Below are 7,735 nucleotides of genomic sequence, written 5' to 3'. Positions count from 1 at the left end.
TGAGAATGGTTAGTGGGGTTCCACACCCCCCCCCCCCCCCCCCTTTCCAGCTGCACAAACCCAGCAGGAGTGGGCTTTCCCAGGAGCCCCCAATTGTTTTCTTTCCCCCAAACCTGTTTGGGTGTTTTGGCTGTTTGGGGTTTTTCACCCCCCACTGCAGACCCAGACTCGAGGGCTTTGGGGTGTTTGTCTGCCCTGGCAGCAGCTCCCAGGCGGCCTGCGCAGCCCCAGAGGGGGAAGTCCCCATCTGGGGGAATCGGCCCCAAATCGGGATGGGAGAAGGAGAACGGGAAAGGGGCAGCATTTGAAAGCGCTTTTGTGTCTTCAGTTGATTGGGGGGTGGGGGTGGGGTGTGTGTCCAATTTTTAAATCCTCTCTATAAACATCTCTATCAACATGGTTTCTTTGCATTTTAAAACCTTATATAGCATAGACATTTGCACTTGTGTGTCTGCTTACACATCCTTACAGAGTACATCTATAGTTTATATATACTATCTATTTTACATTTACATACAACACCTGTTTAGACTTAGCTATTAAATTTACACTTACACCTACTTAGGCTATTTACACTTACACAGAATATCTATTTACACATACCTGTTCAGACTTCCATATTAACACGTATATAAACCACCTATTTAGGCTAGCTATCTGCTTACTTACCCTTTGACACTTCAATCTTTTTCGACTTCTCTATTTAGACATCTACTTACAGTTATACCTAGGCTTATTTCACTCTATATAACCTCTATTTAGATTACACATCTGCTTAGACTATGTAACACACACTAAGCGTAGATGCTCGCTCTAGCCAGACTTTCTTCTGCTTTGAATTCCTTCATCTGTCCTTTTTCTTCATTTTAAACTCCTTTATTGTTTAATTTAGATATTTAGACAGTCGAGTTACTTTTGTGTTTTAAAACCCTGTATCTCGATGTAGAATTTCTGTATCCTGAAATACGTTATATAATATAGGAGAGAGAAGTTCTTATTTTATATATATTGACATGTAATATTAATTGATAGATGTATAAAGGGATTTTAAAATAAGAGGGTTTTGTAATAGCCCCCCTGAATTTTCAGGCATTTGGGGGCTGCAACCCCCCTTTTTGGGGGGGAACCCCTACATGACGCCCCCACTCACCTGTTCCTCTGACGCATTATCAGCTCCCCCAGTGACACCGGGGCGCCCCGCATGACATCATCACACCACCACCACCACCCCCCCCCCCCCCAATTTTATTCACCCCCAAGAAGGGCACTAAACAAGGGAATCTACTCCAACCTGCAGCTCATTACTTTAATAGTGCCATTTACAAAGGTACACACACACACACCCCCACACCCCCCAGAAAAGGGGGAGCTCTGCTAAAATCTAAAAGGTGGGGCAGCCCCCCAAACAGCTGCAGCCCCCCCAGCCCCTGTCCACAGGCTAGCGGCCGCCCCACGGCGGAGCGGGAGCGTGCCAGAGGACAGTGTCACATCTCTCTCGGGCTCTGCTCGGCCACGCTCCCGCGCTGGGATGGGCTCCCCGGGGCGACAAACAGCCCCGGTCCCTGGGGGCCCCGACTCTCCCCACCAGGCAGCCCTCGCGGCCGCACCTGCGGGGCACCCGCTGGAGACAGAGCCGGGAGCCCCCAGGCAGAGGGATGGCCCCTTACCTTCACCACGCTTAACGACCGGCAGGCAAACCCGGGCCGGGGGGCATCTCTTGAGCATCACGAGACACTGAGAAGACATCTGAAAAACAGAAATCCCAAACTATATTTCAGCACGTGAATAAAATAGCACAGAAGAAAATGGAGGAACTCAGTCAGCACAAGGGATAGGAAGGAAATTGAGCCGCAGCAAGATTCTGGGCAAACGGGTCACGTCAAAACACAACACCTCCTTTAAAAGCTAGAGGGACTGGAACACTTGAAAACGGTATTAAGACTAACCGATACCATTTTGAACAGATTCTTCGCGTAACACTGAACGCTCTGGCTGGTGCTGGAAAACGTCTCATCCCTTCCTTACGGCACCGCTGCGGGGAGATAACCCCGTGAGGCTGCGGGGCAAAGTTGTACCGTAACCGGAACCTCCGCTTACAGATCCGCCGCAGCAGCTACAGCCCTCGCCCTGCCGCCGCACGTCTTGCTGCCTGGCTCCATGAAGCCTGAAGCGAAGCGTCAAACTTGAAAGAGTAACGTAAAAAATTAAGAATAAATCTCAGTAATGCACTTTGTGCTGAGAAGGCGGGCGCGTGTTTACGCACATCCAATATGAGCGTCTAGGCTCTGAAAGCTTTCCATTTTCCTTCTGCGTTCATTTAACTCACACAGCCGTTCACACCCGCCATAAGATTATCTATCTCCAAAATACACAGCAGCAACGTGACTGGGGGGTTTTGGCGTGTTATGGAGTCGGGAGGGACGTCCGCCCAGCTGCCCCGCCCGAGAGATGCTGCTGAACTGCCAGGGAAACGCGCATCGAAAGCGAGACTGAAATAAAATACTTAAGAGCGCTCCCTCAAAATACTGTTGGGAAAAAACCGCCCCCACCCCAACATTCAGTCGCCCCTCGTTAAAGGGGAGAAATAAAACATAGCAGCAAGGAGCTGGACAGAGAGAGATGAGGACAAACAAACAGCACGGGTCTACGTGACAGAGAACGTGGAATTAGAACACAGAGAGGGGGAGCCGGACAGAGAGAGAGGCCGAGAGAAAAATCTAGACGGGCTACGGCGGGCAGAGGCAGGAATTAAAACCTAGGGACAGGGAGCTGGACAGAGGGAGACGGAGATCACAGGGAACAGCGGCGGGTGCAGGAAGAACAGGAATTCAAGAATAGGGAAAGGGAGCTGGACAGAGAAGAACTCAGGCAGGCAAGTAACAGTAGCAGGGTACAGAGCAGAGCAGACGAACTAAAAAGCGCGGCGGGAGTGTTGAGGCAGACAGAGAGAGATTAAGAAAAAAGTCACGGGCTACGTGGCAAAGCAGGAGGAACTCAGAAACGGGGATGGCAACCAAGGGAGAGTGAGCTGGTGAAGGATAACGGGTATTCAAAGTGAGGGACGGGGAGCTGGGAAAAGCGAGGCAGAGAAAAACAGAATCACAGAGAGAATCACACAAAGCCAAAAAAGAAGAAACTGAACAACAGGAACAGGTGTCACTAGATTTGAAGGATGCCTTCTTTTGCATACCTCCAGGCATAAAAAGTCAAAGCCTATTTGCTTTGGAATGGGAAAGCCCCACCACAGAATGAAAGACACAGCTAACATGGACCGTACTTCCACAAGGATTTAAAATTAGTCCTACGATATTTGGGACTCAGCTGGCAAGAAAAAAAATTAGAAATATAGAAATGTATAGAAAAAACAGAACCCAGGGAGAGGCATACTGTTACAGAATGCAGACGACATTCTGATAGTGGCAGAAAGTAAAGAATAATGTTTTGAAATTTTTAAATTTTCTGGGCCAAGGAAGATGCGGAGTTTCCAGAAACAAAACCCAAATAGGAGAAGAAGCAGCCATTTATTTAGGATTTGAAATATCTCAGAGACAAAGACAATTAGAAAGTGAAAAGAAAGAAACTATTTGTCAAATTCCCGAACCTTGCGGCCCGAAGGAACTGAGAGCTTTTCTGAAAATAGTGAAATAGCGTCAGCTCTGGATTCTGAACTACAGACTGTATGTAAAACCATTATACGAGGCACTGAAAGAATCAAAGGATAAATATTTAACCTGGACGCCCGGATGCCAAACGGCATTCAAAGAACTGAAAAGAGCCTCAGTGATGGCCCCTGCATTAGGCCTACCCGATTTCGCTAAACCTTTTGAGCTGTTTGTCCACGAAAGACAACATTTAGCCCTTGGAGTGCTGACACAGCGACTGGGAACCTGGAAGAGACCCGTGGGCTACTTCTCCAAACAACTCGACCACGTGAGTAAAAGATGGCCTGGATGTTTACGGGCAGTAGCAACAGCAGCGCTGCCGATCCAGGAAGCCCCAAAGTTAACAATGGGACAAAAGATGACAGTATGTGTCCCGCACATAGCGGTGACTGTTTTAGAACAAAAGGGGGGTCGTTGGCTATCCCTTAGCAGAATGTTGAAATATCAAGTTGTTCTGTTAGAACAAGACCATGTGGAATCGAAGGCTACTGCTATACTGAATCCTGCTATGTTTTTAACAACAGAAAACCTTACGGACAATTTCGAACACGATCGCTTGCTAACTATTGAACAAGTCTATTCCAGCAGACCAGGCCTGAGACACAAACCTCTGGGAAAATCCTGATCTGGAGTTGTTTACAGATGGAAGCAGCTCTGGGCGAGAAGAGAATGGCCGGATATGCTGTCGTTATCACCGCCGAGGGAATGGAGTCAGGGGCGCTGCCTGCGAACACCTCAGCACAGAAAGCAGTATTGGTAGCGTTGAAGCGAGCTCTGCGAATGGCAGAAGGACGAAGGATAAATATCTAGACTGATTCCAAACATGCATTTGGTGTGATCCACGATCATGGAGCTACTGGGAAGGAAAAAGGACTGCCATCAGCCCAAGAATCATTGATACAGCATAAAGAAGACATTCTCCAACTTCCGGAAGACGTGCAGAAACCAAAAGAAGTGGCGGTAAAGCGTTGCAAAGCTCATCGATTCGGCCAGACGGCTGTAAACATAAGCAAACGATTGACAGATAAAGCTGCAAAGAGGACTGCAGAGCAAGGTATCCTTGCACTAGTACCAGTAAAACAGATCGGAATTCCAAAGTTGAAACCGAGATTATTATAATAAATTGGATGAGCAATTAGCAGAACAATTGGAAGCATCACAAAACACAGAGAGATGGTAGGTAACACCAGAAAAACAAGTAATAATAATAACAACCCCACAAGTTATGACAGAACTTGCAAAAGAAAAGCATGAGCAAACACATTAGGGTGTAGATGCTACGGTTTTGAGTTTAAAAGCATCTGTAGCGTGTGTAGGCATGACAAGAATAATTAAACCCATGGTAGCTAAGTGTCCAATCTGTCCTAGAAATAATCCCCTGAACCAAAGGAAACCACCTTTAGGAGTAACAAAACAAAAAATTCTCCCGGAAATTATTAGCAAATTAAGTTCTCTGAGTTACCCAGACAAAATAGATATAGCAGTATTTGTTAGTGCTGATGGACAAGTTTTCTAGTTGGCCAGAAGCTTTCTCGTGCTGCACCAACAAAGCTAGAGTAGTAGTTAAAATGTTGCTGAAAGAAATAATACCAAGATTTAGAGTGCCAACAGGAATGTCCTCTGGGAGAGGACCACATTTTTTTGCAGAGGTAGTTCAACAAATTAATAAAATTTTGGGTATAAAATGGAACCTGCATATGCCCTAGAGACCACAATCAAGTGAAAACTTTGAGAAGATGAACCAAACACTGAACTGACATAGTGGAATATTATTGATCTAGGATGGAAGTATTGAGAAAATGATTATTTCAAAACTTCCAAAGGGGGGAAATGTAACCAAAGCGATGAAATCAACCAACCAGAGACGGTGTTCCATTACGGGAACACGGAGCGTACGAATCAGCGCATCTGTCGATCTGCATTTTAGTCCCTAGGCGATCGTTAATGTCAGCAGAACAACAGACAACGTGCTTCTGTCAGAAAAGGATGACAAAACGCGGTTTCGTGTAGCGCACTGAGAAAACTAGCCAAGACTGCCAAGATTAAGAGCCAAGAAGGTAAAAGGCAATTCTGGCAGGGGGAGATCGCGACCACCGACTCACGGACCACCACCGAGCCTGCGCAGTGATTTACATACGGAACGAGCCAGTTTGTACCGATCAGTAGAAAGGACGATAATGAATATGTATGAATACGTAAAATTTTGATCTACAAATTCTACGGGAAAGGTGTGTGAGGTACGCACGCCAGGAGAAGCGATCCCCCGTGCATCTGGCGCCGTGAATAAAGAACGCCTGCTCTTTAATACTAAATCGGCGTTGAGGAGTTGTTTCCGATTTTACCGCGTTTTTCGGTAACACACGGAGTCAGACCAAGAGGGCCAGAGAAAGACAAAATACCGACAGGCTACAGAACAGAGCAGGAGGAATAAAAAAATAAAAACGGAGCCAGAGCCAGGCAGAGAGAGGCGGAGAAAGAACAAGTAGCCACAGGCTACAGGACAGAGAGAGGGAGGCCTGAAAAGACGGGGAGGCAGGGAGCCACTCAGAGCGAGATGGAGAAAGAAGGGGCGGGGGGGCGCCAAAAAAAAAAAAAAAATTTTGCAGCAGGTAAGGAAAGAGAGGGGGCCAGGGGGGAGAGACAGGGAGGGCCCAGGATGCACAAGAGAGGCAACGGGGCCCCAGTGGCCCAGGACTCACCGCGACTCTCGCTCTCAGCGCTGCTGGCACAATTTAGCCGTTCAGATGCTTCTTTCCCCTCCTCTCCGCCCTGCCTCTTCTGCAGCTCCAGACTCTAGGCCGTCCTCCACCTAAAGAGGATACACGGGTGTCTTACCGCTCTTACGAGATGAGGCTTCCTAGGCACGTAGCCTAGCTCGCTCGTGCACTACACGCCCGTACCCAACTCCCGGTTACGCGTACAGACCCTGCGGTGCACGTTGGTGGCCTGGCCCGCTGCGGGCTACGAAGGGGGATCCTCCCTCCCTCACCTGCAGGGACAGGCTCTCTCTTGCCTGCGGCAGGAAGGCAGCTGGCAGCCAGAGCGCCTTCAGTTTCTTCTGCTTTACCTTTCGTTGGCGTCTCCAGCTTCAGCCGAGGCAGCTCCTGTCCACAGCCGGGAAGGGCTCTGTGTGTCCCTTTTCGCCCCCGCGCTGCGAGGATGGCAACGCCGGGCAGAGAGAAGCCACGCAAGCCTGAGACGGCTGCAGTCAACGGCATCCCCGGGGGAAGGACAGACAACCACGTCCTCAGCACGGTCTCTGGGAGAGGGAAAGAAGAAACAGCGACCGTCATTACCGTCGATCGACCCTGGCCAAAGCCCCTCCTTGCGCAGGGGCTTCTGGACACACCGCCCCTTCCCCGCGCTACTGCTAAGGGCCCCTGCGCCGAGGGGGAATCCAGTGCGCTCGAGGGCCGGCTCGCTGCCTTCACGACAGGGCCTGGGGGCGGCCAAGGGCTACGCAGCACGCTTCCGGGGAGGTGCCGGGGCTGGGGGCAGGCGCACGGGGCAAGGGGGGGGCCAGGGGAGGCTGAGCGGGAGCTCCGGTGAGCCGGGGAGGCGGCGGCCATCATCTGCGCCCTGGGCAGGGGGAAAAGGTCCTCCTCCTTTCCCTCTTCCCTTCTGTCAGCTCCCGGGGAACTCACCGCTTCTCGGGGAGCGGCCGCACCTGGAAGCCCCCAGAAATCAACACGAATCCAACCCCAAAAATACACCGCGCGTACCGTACGGGGCACGGCCGCCCGCCACCCGAGCGCCGGAACACCGCGCCTCCCGCCGCGCCCCGGCGAGCCACGTGACAGGGCCGGCAGCCACTGCGCCAGGACTACAGCTCCCGGCATGCTCTGCGCCACAACACGGCCGCCCGGCAGCCGCGCGCCGCAAGGACTACAGCTCCCGGCATGCTCTGCGCCACAACATGGCCGCCCGGCAGCCCCCCGACACAAGGACTACAGCTCCCGGCACGCTCTGCGCCACAACACGGCCGCCCGGCAGCCCCCCGCCACAAGGACTACAGCTCCCGCCATGCTCTGCGCCACAACACGGCCGCCCGGCAGCCCCCCGCCGCAAGGACT

General features: G+C 50.8%; 1 long non-coding RNA gene across 1 annotated transcript; it reads right to left on the bottom strand.

The window, feature by feature from the left end:
- Positions 1-1,411: 1,411 nt before the first annotated feature.
- Positions 1,412-6,467, bottom strand: LOC135310216 (uncharacterized). Its single transcript, XR_010370391.1, has 3 exons — positions 6,362-6,467; positions 1,947-2,032; positions 1,412-1,746 (listed from the first exon to the last, which is right to left on the bottom strand). It is a non-coding gene; the product is annotated as an uncharacterized LOC135310216 (long non-coding RNA).
- Positions 6,468-7,735: the final 1,268 nt, after the last annotated feature.

Source organism: Phalacrocorax carbo, chromosome 31, assembly GCF_963921805.1.
Source record: "Phalacrocorax carbo chromosome 31, bPhaCar2.1, whole genome shotgun sequence".
Taxonomy (NCBI): domain Eukaryota; kingdom Metazoa; phylum Chordata; class Aves; order Suliformes; family Phalacrocoracidae; genus Phalacrocorax; species Phalacrocorax carbo.
This window is presented reverse-complemented; position numbering and strand designations above follow the sequence as displayed.